Source organism: Mustela putorius, unplaced genomic scaffold, assembly GCF_011764305.1.
Source record: "Mustela putorius furo isolate JIRA1106 unplaced genomic scaffold, ASM1176430v1.1 tig00003932_pilon_pilon_pilon:0A:0A, whole genome shotgun sequence".
In the NCBI taxonomy this organism is placed as follows: Eukaryota; Metazoa; Chordata; class Mammalia; order Carnivora; family Mustelidae; genus Mustela; species Mustela putorius.
The window spans coordinates 6,894,478-6,908,925 of record NW_025422077.1 but is presented as its reverse complement, the minus strand read 5'-3'; the positions used below and the strand labels follow the sequence as shown (position 1 = coordinate 6,908,925).

At 45.6% G+C, this 14,448-nt stretch overlaps 1 protein-coding gene across 5 annotated transcripts in view; it reads right to left on the bottom strand.

Annotated features, from left to right (window-relative positions):
• The window catches only part of STOX2 (storkhead box 2), a 206,600-nt gene that overhangs the window by 110,179 nt on the left and 81,973 nt on the right, over window positions 1–14,448 (bottom strand). The gene's annotated exons all lie outside the window — the stretch shown is intronic.

The window sequence follows — 14,448 nt, the reverse complement described above, 5'->3', positions numbered from 1 at the left end:
TCAAATGTTTTTCAAAGTTCCCCCAAGAGTTACAGTTTTTATTTTATTTTATTCTTTTAAATTTACAAACGCAGCTCACTGAATCTAAAAACCTCAGCACATTTTTATTTTTTCAATGTGTATCTCTAGTAAAAGAAAATCCGATTTTTGAATTTGCACCTCTAGCACACTGAACCTTACAGACCTAAATATCTGTAAACAATCCTTGCTGTGCACAGAAAGCCCCCCTCAGAAGTAGAAAGCCCATACTGACTACAGACTGAACATGGGATAGAACGGGGAGAAACTGAATCACTGGAGTAAAGGCTGATATGAGTGAAATAAACATCAATATAAACATAAGGGGTAACAGGTCTAAGCCTTGACCCTATAGCCTAGAAGAGACAAATTTCAGACCGGGACTTCCTAAGCACACAGTATCCTTGGATGCAGGGGCGTGAACTCATAGAACACTGACAACTCCCACTGGCATATTCGACTCCTCAACCTGGAACTCCTCAATGGAACATCCATTGAAGCTGCAGCCAAAGTTGCCTGTGGCCTCATTTTTCTGCCCAAGTATGAGTGGAATGGTGAGAGATCTAAGTGTGCAGAAAGGAAAGCATCATCACACTGTTATGTGATATGTGCCTGGAACTTTGTGATTAAAGTATCTGTCAAACAAAAATCAGAATTCTTTAAATTTTTTCATTTTTTATTTTGACCTTTTTATTTTATTTTTTTAGAGAGAGAGATAGTAGAAGGAGAGACCGAATCTCAAGCAGGCTCCATGGCCAGCGCAGAACCCGACACAGGGCTCCATCTCACAACCCTGAGATCATGACCTGAGCTGAAATCAAGAGTCAGATGCTTAACTGACTCAGCCACCCAGGCACTCCTAAAATTCCGAATTCTAAGTCTGATAGTAATTTCTCTTTCTGCTTCTTCCAAAAACATGATTTGCAGATGATATTAATAGGTTACTTTGACTAATGAGCTGATTAGTAAAAAAATAAAATAAAAGACCCTTGAAGTCGGGCAGTTGTGTGGTTGAGGTTGTAAATCTGGAAAAGAGCATGCCCCTGAAGGACTAGAGCTATTTAGCTATTTCAGAGGCTTGTGAGATGGGAAATTGGGGGAATGTCTTATGGGACACATATCTACACTCCTACATCCCTATATACACATGTTTGCGCATCCGTAGGGCCCCGGACATGCTGGCCTCCGAAGGCGGCTAACTAAGATAGCTGACCAAGGCTCTAACCCCAGGGCACTTGTGCCCACATGTTGTCTTCCTTAATCCAGGCTCCAAACTGCTAGTTACCATTTTAACAGAAAGCTCCAGCACGTATGGTCTTTCTTAGAAGATGCTAGACAGGTGGTGGCTGAAACAGCCCAAGAAGTGGTAAATCCACAGAAGAAAACACATTTCCTTGTCACTTGCCATTCACTCCCGCCAGGGCCGTAATGAGTAGTGGTTGTCAGCAAGTGCCACCCTCAAAGACAGTGACGTACAGAGATGGAGAGATTGACCAAGGAGAAGTAACCAAGAGGGGCCTGAGTTTGGGAGGCCTGCTGACGGAGGGCACTGGCACCACTGTGATGCGGCGCATGTCTCAATGCCAGACTGATGGCAGCGGAGTAACGCAGGGTGGCACAGCGCAGGGATGCCCAGTATACGTGCATTCCCTGGGACAAGTTAGTCTTGGAGTTCCATTTGTTTTGTCACTTGTGGTGGTAACAATATCTCTCTCAAATCTCGTAGAGAGGATGTGAGGTTCACTACTAACAAGTAGAAAGCATCAGTAAAAGCTAGGCAATGTTATTACCATTGAACACCAAGGGAGGGAAGCATTTTAAAAACTTGAATCCTTTCTAGATCCTTTTGTTCATCTGTGAACCCTGCTTTGTATCAGATTAACAGAACAGACTGGATTCCCGTGGGGGCCAAGGTTGCTAGCAGTGAGGACGCTGATGCGGTGGGTGTTGCTGAGTTGCAGAGTTGAAATACACAGCATCCGCTCAGGGGGTCACAAACCAAGAAAGACGAAAACGACACCCAGTCCGGCTAGAGCCTACTCAGGAGCTGAAGCATTCACCGCCTCACACACCTGGATTCAAGTGTTAAAGTCACTGGGATCAAGAAGAGAGTCCAGAGAAGGTGGAAACAGCCTGAGTGTCCATCAATGAATGGACAAACAGAAGGTGGGCTGCCCAGACCATGGAAGGGTGCTCAGCCTTAAAGAAGAAGGCCTTCTGACACGGGCCACACCGTGGGTGAACCGTGAAGACATGAAGCGAAGTGAAAAGATGCCAGACGCAAAAGGACCGTATAGTTCCCCTTAAATGGGGTAGTACCGAGTGTAGACAAACCCACAGTCACAGAACAATCGTGGTCACCAGGGCCGAGGGAGAGTGGGGAAGGGGGCTTAGAGATGAGCGAGGAGAGTTTGCATTTGGGAAGACGAGCAGGTTCTGGAGGTTGATGGTTGCCCAACAATGGAAATGGGCTTCATGCCACTATCTCAGACATCATCGAAATGGTAACTGGTTTTTTTTATGTGTGTTTCATCAAAATGGTAAGAAGAAGAAGAATGGAGGACATGAAACAAAGCCACCCTCAAGAAGTGGTTTTGTGCATGCACTGTCGCCAGGAGGGTGAGCTAGTGCCGACTGGTCATTTGACCTGCCCACAGTGGTTGCACACCTCTTCTCCCTCATCACCCGTGAAAACACAGGCTAACGTCAGGGAGGCCAGGAGCATGGAACACGCTCAGAAGCAAATCAGCCGGGCCAGGCGCCACCCAGCTATTAGTGGGAAACGGGTCCTTCAAGGACGCATCTGAATTTGGAAAGATCAAGAGAACACATTTTTTAAGATTCCTTTTAGGAATCTCCAGACACTGGAGTTTTTGCTCCTTAAATGTGTATTAGGAAGGAAGGGAGGAAGAGAAGGAGGAATATTAATGAACACTCCATTCTAACACTCCATTCCTACCAACCGGAAAAGTAGCCTGAGCAACAACACGGAGTTGGAAACCAACAGAGGAAGCTGATGGTCTCATCCACCTGAAAGTAGGGAGATGTACCCAAGAGTAAGCAACAGGGATAGAGAGGTTTTGCAGGACAGTTGGTGGAGGGAGCGCTTAAGACTCAGGACGAAGAGACTGTGCATAATTCACAAGGAAATGGGGCATAATGAATATGGAGCAAAGGAGAGACATAACTGGGTAGTACTTACAAACAGATTATTATTATTGTTACAATCGAACTGTGGCCATGGCTGAAAATTTCACAAATGTATCAACACACACCAGACATTTAAAGATGGGTGAATTTTATGGCATTTGAATTATACCTCTCTAATGCTGTTTCAAAAAAAAATTTTTTTCCAATACAGTGTTGGATTACCTGGAAAAGAAAGAGCCCTGCGCCCAAAGACCAGCTGGGAGACTAGAGCAATAGTGTGGCTGACACGATGCGAGTCTGAATTTGAGTTCTCACTGGAAGAATGGAGAAGTGTGCATGGTTAGAACCTGTAGACCTACACAGCTGATCTTACAAGGGGACAGGGGAGGAGGACACACCGAGGAGAGAGGATCAGATATACCTTCAAGGTTTATGGACTGGTGATTCCACACACAGAAACCGAGAGGTCGTTTTACTTCTGGACCCTCCCCCTTTCTGAACTCTGTAGCACTTATTATTTATGCTACATATGTTGGCTCTTATTCTCATACTTCTCAATATTATCTAATTCCTAAATACTATACACACAATTTTTTTCTTGCTAACTGATGATCTCTACACTGTAAAAACCACCGGCGAAGTTAGTAATTTCTGGGTTCTTGCTTGGTACTGGTGTCTCCACTCTCTCCTCTTTTTTTTTTTTTTTTTTTAAGATTTTATTTACTTATTTGAGAGAGAGAGAGAGCACAAGCAGGGGCGTGGGCAGCAGAAGGAGAGGGAGAAGTAGACACCCCGCTGAACAGGGAGCCGGATGTGGGACTCGATCCCAGGATCCCGGGATCATGACCTGAGCCGAAGGCAGATGCATAACTGACTGAGCCCCCCAGGCAACCCCCGTTCTCCTTTCAAAGCGCGTCTCTCATTTGTCTGTTTTGCTGTCCCTGTCTGCTGGCTCTCAACTCACCTTTCAATTCTCCTCTGCCCATGAAACACTGGCTTTCTCTGGGCTCCGTCGGTCTCCCGAGCTGAGCTCAACTGTACACTCTGCTTAGTGTTAACCCTGTAAGTGAAAGCTTTCCCCAAGCTCTTACCATGTGACTTCTCCCCTAGTTGGCAAATCCCTATTCCCTACTGCCAACTGACTATTTTCCCCAGATTCTCCACGGATAATCAAACTCGAGCTGCCCATTACACAAAATTAATCATCTTTATCCCCTCTCTCCCAACCTCTGGCTTTCTGACATACCTTTCCACGCATGGTGAATGGCGCTCCCAGACATCCAGTCTCATAGAGCAAGAACATGGGAATCAACCAGCCTATGCTTCTCTCTCTCTCTCGGCTCCCTCCCAACCATTCCATGACCGTCACCACCCCCAGTCCTCACCACATTCCTCCCAGTTTCTACTGCCTTCCTTTGTCCCAAAGGTCTGAGTCAAGTCACTGGGGAAGCAGCAGCTGCCCATAAAAAGAAAGCCAGTGTCACTTACCAAAGACACATAAAGGGTCACCTAAAATCTTCAATGAAATAAGACTGTTTTACAAATTTAAATACCAAAAACTAAAATAAGATATATATATATATATATATATGTATGTATGTATGTATAATCATATGCCTAATATACTTATTTAAATACATACTTCAAAATAAGTTTTTCAATTAAAAATGGAAATTGATCATCAGTAATTTGGCTCAATATTAGATAGCTGAAGCCAAAAATCAGACTGTGTAGTCATAAAAAAGATTAAACGTTTCAGTCTTTCTATTAACTAGCACAGAGAAGCCCCAAATCATACGTGAACACAGTTAGAAATCATAAAACTATTTAAGATCTTCTCTGATAAGATTTTGACACTGACCATGAGGCAGATGACTTCTGTTCAAGTTTTGTAACCTGAGGTAAACCTCAGAATGGGTTTTGATTCTGAATAGGCACATCGTTAGGACTATCTTCTGCCCTGTTCTTCGGAAAAGTACTGATGAGGATCTTTTAGCAAGCTTTAAGTCTCTCTTCAAAATGCTTAAAATCCTTTCAGAAAATCAGAAAAGTTTTCATCTAGTTGTTCAGCCAACTAAGAGAACCCCATTCACGACGATCTCGGGGTGCAGGCCCTACGTCCAGCTTGGAAACCACCTCTTCAATCCTCCTTAGACTGAAAAGCTGTCTTTGCAAAAGAACGTGTGTTGCAGATTTATTTGTTCATTTAAAGAACCTAAAGTCATGCTCACAAGGCTTCAAGTGATTAAAGACGGCACCAAAACAGAGCCATTTACAAGGCCAGAGGCGACTAGGCACATTCTCAGAAAGGATAGGCTTCCTCTGGAAAGGCCCAGTACTTTTCTGAAACCCAAACAGATGCATACCAGGCTTTCCCACATGAGCCAGTAAGATTGAGAATGAAACAGTCTGAGTGAATGGAGTGACTGAAAATTTTGAGCCACCTCCCCTCCACACAGATTGAAAGAAGAAAATGTAGAATGTGGACCCACTGACACGCCTGGAAATAGTAGTAATAAGTCATTAAGTAACTCTCCCTTTTTTGTGTACATGTCAGGCTTACCCTGTGTACAGGACAGTGAGAGATTTCTGCTTCCCCAGCCACGCTGCTGGAGGTAGGCTGAGATCTCCCGGGGGCCACCAGGATATCTGCCACAACCGGACACAATGTCTCCGTGGACGTTCGGCTCATACTTGACTGACTCCAGCAGACTAGCTAAAATCACAGTAGTGGTGGGTTTCTCAGGTTGTCGTGAGTGGCATCAACCTTGTACCAGCAAGATTACTAACTCTCATTAGTTTATAATGAAAAATACTGCATCTTTATGTTGAACAACTCCTCAAAGTGTTCTGCCACAAGATAACCAGCCGGATTCGTGTGTTAGAAATTCTTCTCCTGGTTACTCTTCACCTTGTGACGAACTGTGACGACGGTGTGAGCTGAAAACCCACTTTCTGGGCATAGACAATCTGCAATAGAGAGTAATATCCTAAATGTAAAACACAGCTGGAGAAAGGGGAACCCTCCGACACTGTTCGTGGGAATGCAAGCTGGTGCAGCCACTCTTGGAAAACAGTATGGAGGTTCCTCAAAAAGTTAAAAATAGAGCTACCCTACAACCCAGAAATCACACTATTGGGTATTTACCCCAAAGATACAAATGTAGTGATCCAAAAGGGCACGTGCACCCCAATGTTTAGAGCAGCAATGTCCACAATAGCCAAACTAGGGAAAGAACCTAGATGTCCATCAAGAGATGAATGGATAAAGAAGAGGTGGTGTATATATATATATACAATGGAATATTATGCAGTCGTCAGAAAGAATGAGATCTTGGCATCTGCAATGATGTGGATGGAACTAGAGGGTATTATGCTAAGCAAAATAAGTTAATCAGAGAAAGACAAATACCATATGATCTCACTTATATGAGAAATTTAAGAAACAAAACAGATGAACGTAGGGCGAAAGGAAGGAAAAATAAAGTAAGATGAAAGTTGAGAGGGAGACAAACCATTAGAGACTCTTAACTTTAGGAAACAAACTGGAGGCTGCCAGGGGGAGGGGAGTGGAGGGAAGGCATTACCAGGTGATGAGCACTAAGGAGGGCAAGGACCACGCCCGGTGATAGAACAAGCACCGGGTGTTACATGGAACTGATGAATCACTAAATTCTACCCCGAAACCAGTAATAGACGTATGTTAACTAAATTGAATTCAAATAAAAATTAAAAAAAAAAAAAAAGGAAAACACAGCAAGGGGGCACACAGAAATGGCCTCCCACCCATGTACCCCCAAGCCATCCCCGGGTCGCACACAGCCACCCAGCACACTCGGCTAGTGTAAGTCTTCAGTCCTGTGGCACCCTTTACTGAGAAGACAGTATGAATACAGGTCCTTCGATTTTTCTCCCGAAGGCCCAACGAATTGCCTTGGGCACTCATTGCACTGTGTGCAACAGGGTGAACGGTGCCCACTCCTCAACAACGTCATTTCCGGTCTCGGGGCCTTCTCGGAAGCCGCCATGCTTGCCTGAGATGTCTGTCACCTCTTTATCTTCCGGGGAAACTCTCACTCCTCCTTCAAGACTCAGACTGTGGTCGGTACCCTAACAAAGCCTCCACCTCTCCCTCCCTCAGACGTCCCGTTCTCCTGCAGAGGGAGAAGCCTTTGTTCTGCTCCGACCGCCCCGCTCCCTGCACCCTGCACCATAACACAGTATAATACGGCACAAGGCTCCCAGCTGCCTCCCTGGCTTGTATGGCCCTTGAGACCAAGGACCATTTTGCTCACAGAACCACTGTGCCCTGAGCACCTGCCGTGTGCTAATAACGGCTGTCCGTTCTGGAATAATAAAGTAACAGCCATAAGAACAAAACGTCTGTCACTAAGGAGTCTGCAACCTCATGGGAAGAGACAGCGAGAAACAAATAAAGTAATAAGTTAACCAAGATCGAGAAGTAGCCATGAAAGGAAATAGAGCCGGGGACAAACACCGAGGCTGAAGGTTTGCGACTTAAAACGGGGTGGCCGGGGACAGCTTCCCTCTAGTCATCAGGGAGGCCTGGTGCCTTTCCAAAACAAGGCCCTCCATAAATGTCTGCAGTGCTGAGCTAATTTTAGACCCTCTTCAGTACGGTGGTCCTAGCGGCATGCAGCAAATGCTGGGGACATGTCAAGTGGATTGGGGACTTTCAGGGAACCCGTCTTCTAGCTATTTCATTTTCCTTCAGATCCACTTGGAACTCAGGAGTAATAAGTGATGCCTTCTGTTTGCATGGAACTTTACATTTTGTTGAGTCTCCAAGGTCTGTGGGAAGCAAGGCAGGAGATATAATTAAAGGCAAAGAAACGAAGACCCAGAGGGAGTAAGGGATTTGCCCAAACGCATACGGAGGCTGAAGACCCAGGCTTCCACCCTTGAGATCCCCCGTCCAGAAGTTTCCCTCCCCACCCACCTGCCCCTGGAAGGACTGATGGGAGCAGTTGCAAGGTTCAGCTGCCCGTTGCTTTTCCAAGGTATGAATGAAGTTTACACACATTGCTAGAAGAGCCCTCAAATTCCTGTTCTCTTATTAGTAAGTTTTTATGAATAGGGACGCATGTGAAACAGAAGGCAAATTTCTGCAGGCGACTCTGATGACTGCCTCGACTGTTCTGGATGGATGGGGTGTGAGATTTCAATCCACATGCCTCCTTCAGACCAATCAATCTCGGAAGTTCTCTTTCTTCCGTTGTTTGCGGTTCGCTACAGACCCGTTTCCCAAGCCAGTGAAAAGAGCCAAACCAGACCACCCATGGGTTTTAAAGGGCGGATCTTTTTTTCCCAACATGTGCCTTCCCGTAATTTAAGGAAACGTTAGACGTGAACAATTAAAATCATATATCGGAAAAGAAGCCAAGCTCTGATAGTTTCCTATGCTATCTAATTACAATAATTGTGTAAAAATAAAAAATAAAAGGCCCCGGATATGGAAATTCCAGCCTCTATTGAAGAATAATGACGTCTGCTTCCAGCAAAAATAGGACTTCTAGGTAATATCGTGTAATAATTACCCACGACATTTTAAACTTTAATATGGAGTGAAAAACACACAGATGCAGTTATTTAATAATTTCTGCTAAGTCCATGTGAAATATTTTTTTATCTTTCTTTCAATATTTAAGAGTTGAAGTAATTAGACTTGTGGACAATAATCTTCAATCTTCCTATTGTTATTCATTTGGTTATTTTAAAGGCATGGTGGACCCCTTAGTTCAAACTCAGAGGAGTAGCTATAACCTAAAAATCGTTTGCAGCAGCTTTCATTAGAGTTACCATGTTATTATTCCACTAGGACACTTTTTAAAGGAGAAACAATGCTATTAATTAGACTAGGATAAAATACTTAAACGAGTGCCCTCCTGGGCAAAGGGGGACATCTGGTCACCCTACTTTCAAGATTAGTCAAAAAAATTTTTTAAGTTTTGCTTTATAGGAGTAAATAAATAGATCTACAGTGGGGAGACAAGAGAAGTTACCAAGAAGACCAGTTATTTTCAAAAGTAAAATAGTTAATATTCTGGGGTATCTCTATCTGCTCTTCTCTCTCTCCTCCGACTAACATGGTAAGGACTCAAAGATCTGTAGCAAAGGTTTAGTTTCGGGGGAGACGTGTATTGAGTTGGCTCTGCTAGGATGACCACCTTTGCCAAAAAACAAAACACCAACCGGTCCTTGTCAAGGGAACGTGAACTCAGCATTCCCCAGATTGCTGTCCCCAGCGCTATCCTGCTTCCCGCAGAGGAGGAGGAACTGACGTGTTCAGATGCCACTGGTGGCTCCCTCCAGGCCACTGCGTTGAGAAAACGGACAGCAGAAGAAAGGGGCAAAGGTCACACTTCCTCACATTTAACATATGGAACACGCTTCAGCAAACGAACAAAACTAGGTCTCACAGTCGAGCACTGGCCTCAGCCGACATTTGGGCTTTGGTGGACACACCTCTGTGCTAGTCAGGAAACTCCACCTGTCTATCTTAGTGGCTTCTGGGAAGAAAGGAGGCAAAGTATCCTAGATGTGGGAAAAGACTGAACCCAAATAAGAAGCTACAAGGAAGAGACAGAAGGCAATGAAGAAAAGAGAAAACCGGAACTCAGAGATAAGAAAGGGCAGTTACGTGACATAGTTTTCTTCCCAGATCTCAAAGACTTTTCCAGGGGATATCTGATCTGGCTTCCTGGACTCCAGACACTGTGTTTTAAATACCTCCAAGTCCTTGGAGGCAAGCCTTCCATGGAATTTTCCAGAACCATTTCTCAATTTCAAACCTACATTATTTTAGTTCCAGGCATAAGGAAATCCATCCACGTTGGGTCCTAACAAATAAATGTATCTGGAGTCATCACCCATATGCTAATGAAGAGGTGGCATTGCGAAGGCGGTATTTTACATTTAGATGCTGTAACAAGTGAAAACTAACTGCTTAGGGTGAGAGGCTAGATATGTCCTGTGTATCCATCAATTAGACTCTCCAGTTGGCTTTTACGTGTCATTACAGAGTCTTGTAATCGCTACCACAACCTCAGCCACCAAAAGCTAAAAGTTTAAGAGAAAGTGATTCTACGCACTTGTCAGAGTTCCACATGATCTGAATTCAAGGACAGCAGCTCTGGACTGTACCCGTGGCGTCAGGGCAAACGGGTCCTGGCTGTGTGCAGCTGCCGGTTCGCTGAAGGGGGCTCGGGTTCCCAGGACCCAAGAATGGCGGGGACAGGCCTTGAGCTATCTTGGAGGGACATGGTTCCCTGGACTCTCTCTCTCTCTGGAATTTTGCTAGGGCAAGGCCTTCCCTGCAAGGGTTTTCCCAGAGTAGGAGTCACAAGGGAATGAGTACGTCAGTATCCGAACCCTGGCATCTCCGCTTCCCAGCCAGGTGACAGTGGACATGCCCTACAATAGCTCTTCTTCCTCAGTTCTTGGTCTATGACATGGGGAGAAACAGTGGTGCCAACCTAATGGGTTGATTCAGTGAGATACACTGATACAAGATTCAGTGAGATACACAATGAGACCTTAGAAGTGGGCCTGGCAATTAGTTAGTGCTCAGTAAAAGTTAATTTAAAATTTTTAAAATATTTATTCATTTGAAAGAGAGAGAAGGAGAGAGAGAGTGCGGCAGGAAGGGGCAGAGGGAGAAGGAGAGAATTCTCCAGCAAATTCCGAGCTGAGCGTGGAGCCCAATAAAAGGCTCGAACTCATGACCCTAAGATCATGACTTGAGCCGAAAACCAAGAATCGGTCACTTAACCAACTGTATCACTCAGGCACCCCTAATTATTTTTAGTTAACACCTTCTACCTGGTCCAGGGGTGGACACACCGACACCTTCTTCTGCCCACCAAGACGGGGGTCCACCCCTGGAAAGCCTGCAAAGTTCTTTACTGTGTCACAGACCACGGTGGAACCTCACTCTGGGTTCTCCATTCCATTTCTTCCTTTCCTTCTGTTCTTTCAGGGATCACCCTATTTTGGCAAACATTCTTACATTTAAAAAAAAAAAATCTAACATTAATCACCATGTCCATGCTCTCCCCCCCAACATGAAGACCTTAAAATGATTCAACTCTGCCCACACACACTGGCTCCCACACTGTCTGTCCACTGGGCTACCTCCTCTCCTTCTCTCTCTCCTGATTCTTTTTCCTCTTTCTTCCCATCTCCCCCCCCCCACTCCCCGCCTCTCTCTCCTCCTTCCCTCTCTTCTTTTCTCCCTCTCTCTCTCTCTCTCTCTTTCTTTTTTATTACTGTTTTAAATAGTCAGACCTTGTTGCAATTGGCCCGTCTACCAGTTTCCCTGCTGAGCACGAGCAGACCGGTTCCCTTGGGTTTGAGTTGCTAGCTTAATGGCGAATGGAGATCACTGGGTTTTACGAGATCGAAGAGCCAAGAAATACTATGAAATATTTCACCTGGAAATTTATAGATTTACTTTTTCTAATCTGGGGCTTTTCAGGATAGAGTGTCAGCTCTATTGCTGGAAATGGAAGCAAGCAGTACACTTTTCCTTTTTTTTTTTTTTTTTTTGTTATCTAAATAAGAAAAATCCCTTAATATTTATAAAATCTGATTTTTTTCACCATAAAAAAGAAAAATAAAGGACAATAAAAGAAACACACACACACACAAGTTCCCAGCCATCCTTTAGTATTTTCACAATAAGTCACAGTAAGACACGATGTGCTTATAATTCTCCCTCCCTCTCTCCCTCTCAGTGGGCTCAAGACAACATGGCCACTGGGAGACCTACAGAGAGGACAGTCCCTACTGGGCACCGCATGGCAAGGTTTGGGGAGCTGGGGTGGGGTGACGGGAGGTGCCCAAGACAGTAACTAGGGCTCTGAAGTTCATGTCTTGGTTCTGCTCCTAACTACCTTTGGTCTCCTCAGCGATCATCTCTTCAAGGCTCTGAGACTCTCTCCTTCACCCACCAACCTCAGCAAGGTTGTGGGGAGGATCGGGGCTCTGGGCGGGACAGCAAGCTCAGGGAAAGAACACTAAAACGGCCATGTGGAAACTCAAGTCCCATGCCAGACTTTAATGATGAGTATAGTCAGCCGACAAAGCCTCTATGAGACTCGACACCTTCATGTAGAAAAGGCGGGGAGTGCATTAGACAGCTGCCGGCTCCCCTTCCCAGCTCGAACACCACCCCGCGTTATTACAATGAGATAATCCATGCGAACACACTTCGAGGTCTATATGAGCACTCTAGCTCTGTTCTTACAGGGAGGAGTCGCTTAGGGCTGGAGTAACAATAAATAAACAGTAGGTCATTTTTCTATTTCTTTGTGATTTTGAGGTGACAATATAATAGATTAGAGTAAAATTTTTATTTTGGGACTACCAGGAAGAGGAACGAGGGATTCTTAGGAGCCCGGGATTGCTAAATATGAAATGACTGGTTACGCCAGTTCAATTCAAAGTCAGATCTCAGCTCAGTGCTGGCTCTGCCTCTAACTACTTCTTCATCCCTGGACAGAGGATTTAATCTCTGTAAGCCTCAGTCTTCCCATCTTTAAAATGAGAACAATATTACATTAGTGGAGTTCAAATAAGATAATAAATGTGAAGCTCTTGGCTCAGTCTTACACGCATCGAAGAGAAGCAAATGAGGCAAAACGTAGTAAAGTCAAGGATTTTCGTTAGGCATTTATTTGATTCATACATTAAGTCTCTGCGGAGGGGGGGGGGGCACCTGGGTGGCTCAGTGGGTTAAAGCCTCTGCCTTCGGCTCAGGTCATGATCCCAGGGTCCGGGGATCGAGCCCCGCATCGGGCTCTCTGCTCAGCAGGGAGCCTGCTTCCTTTCCTCTCTCTCTGCCTCTCTGCCTCCCTGTGATTTCTGTCTGTCAAAATAAATAAAATCTAAAAAAAAAAAAAAAAAGTCTCTGCAGGGGGTGGGGGGTGGGAGGGTGAGGAGTAGCTGGTTTCATCTCACAAGGAGAACTCTACTTCGGTGTCTGCTAGGGAACAAAAGGATTTGCCAAATGGGGAGAACGCTCCCAGCCAACGAAACGTGCAGGTGTCCCGCCACCTTCCCCAGGATTCTCCACATGGGCACAAACCGCTCCACGACAGTGCCTGAGCCAGCACCTCCCACCCTCCCGGCACTGGCCAGGGTGCAGCACACTTTATCCCATCCCCTTGGTACAGCTCTTGGCCAGCCTTCCAGACAGAGCAGATGTGAAAACCACTGGGGTGGGGCACCTGGGTGGTTCAGTCGGTTAAGCGTTTGGCTCAGGTCATACTCCTGGGGACCTGGGATCGAGCCCCGCATTGGGCTCCCTGCTCAGAGAGGAGTCTGCTTCTCTGTCTCCCTCTGTGCGCTCTCTCTCTATTGCAAGTAAATAATAAACTCTTTAGAAAGAAGGAAAGGAAAGGAAGAGAGAAAGAAAGAAAGAAAGAAAGAAAGAAAAGGGGGAAGGAAGGAAGGAAACCACTAGGATTCCAAAGAGAAAATGAGTAAAATTTTGGAAAGAATTATTACTGTCACAAAGCACGATATTGTAGAAAACATAAAACTCAAAGCCCTCCACAGGGCTTTGAATTCAAGAGATTTTCATCTTGGGAGACACAATGGCAAGTCCCATGACGCTCTGCATCTGCTGGGCGTTGGGCTCCAAGCCCTGCAAGCCCCAGGCACTGACCAGGCGCATGCGCATACTCTTCCCACTGCCGTCAGACTGTCTACACCACGGTGCCTTCCGTCCGGATCCCAAACCCATACTCCAAGTGGGCCTGGTTCTTTCTCTTCTCCTGTGTCTTTGATTCTCCACCAGATCCCCCAGCTGTGAAGTCACCAGCACGCTGGCTTGTGTTTCTAACCACGGTCTGCCCCCTTCAGGGTTCATGGGTGCCACCCACGCCCTCCTTCGCCTCCAGCTGCAGCCCAGTCCGGTCGGGGGCTTCTCTACCAACACCAGTCCCCCACTGGCTCCAACTTGACCCGACACGTGGCGGAAGCAGGGCAGGCACCGGATAGTGAGGTACAAAATGTGGCATCCAAATACCCAGGCAAAGGGTAAAAGCACTGGAGGGGTTAAGGCTGGGAATAAATCTAAAATTACGGTGGCCTTTCTTCCACCATGCGGGGGGGCACTGATTTCACTTCCAGATCGGGAAAGCTGGAAGGTCAGTGTATTTTTATCCAACAAGGAAGATTTAAAGGAAAAGGTGGGAAAAGAGAGAGAGATTAGGAGGCCGAGAGGAGACTATCTCTGGGATATGGAGCTTGTGA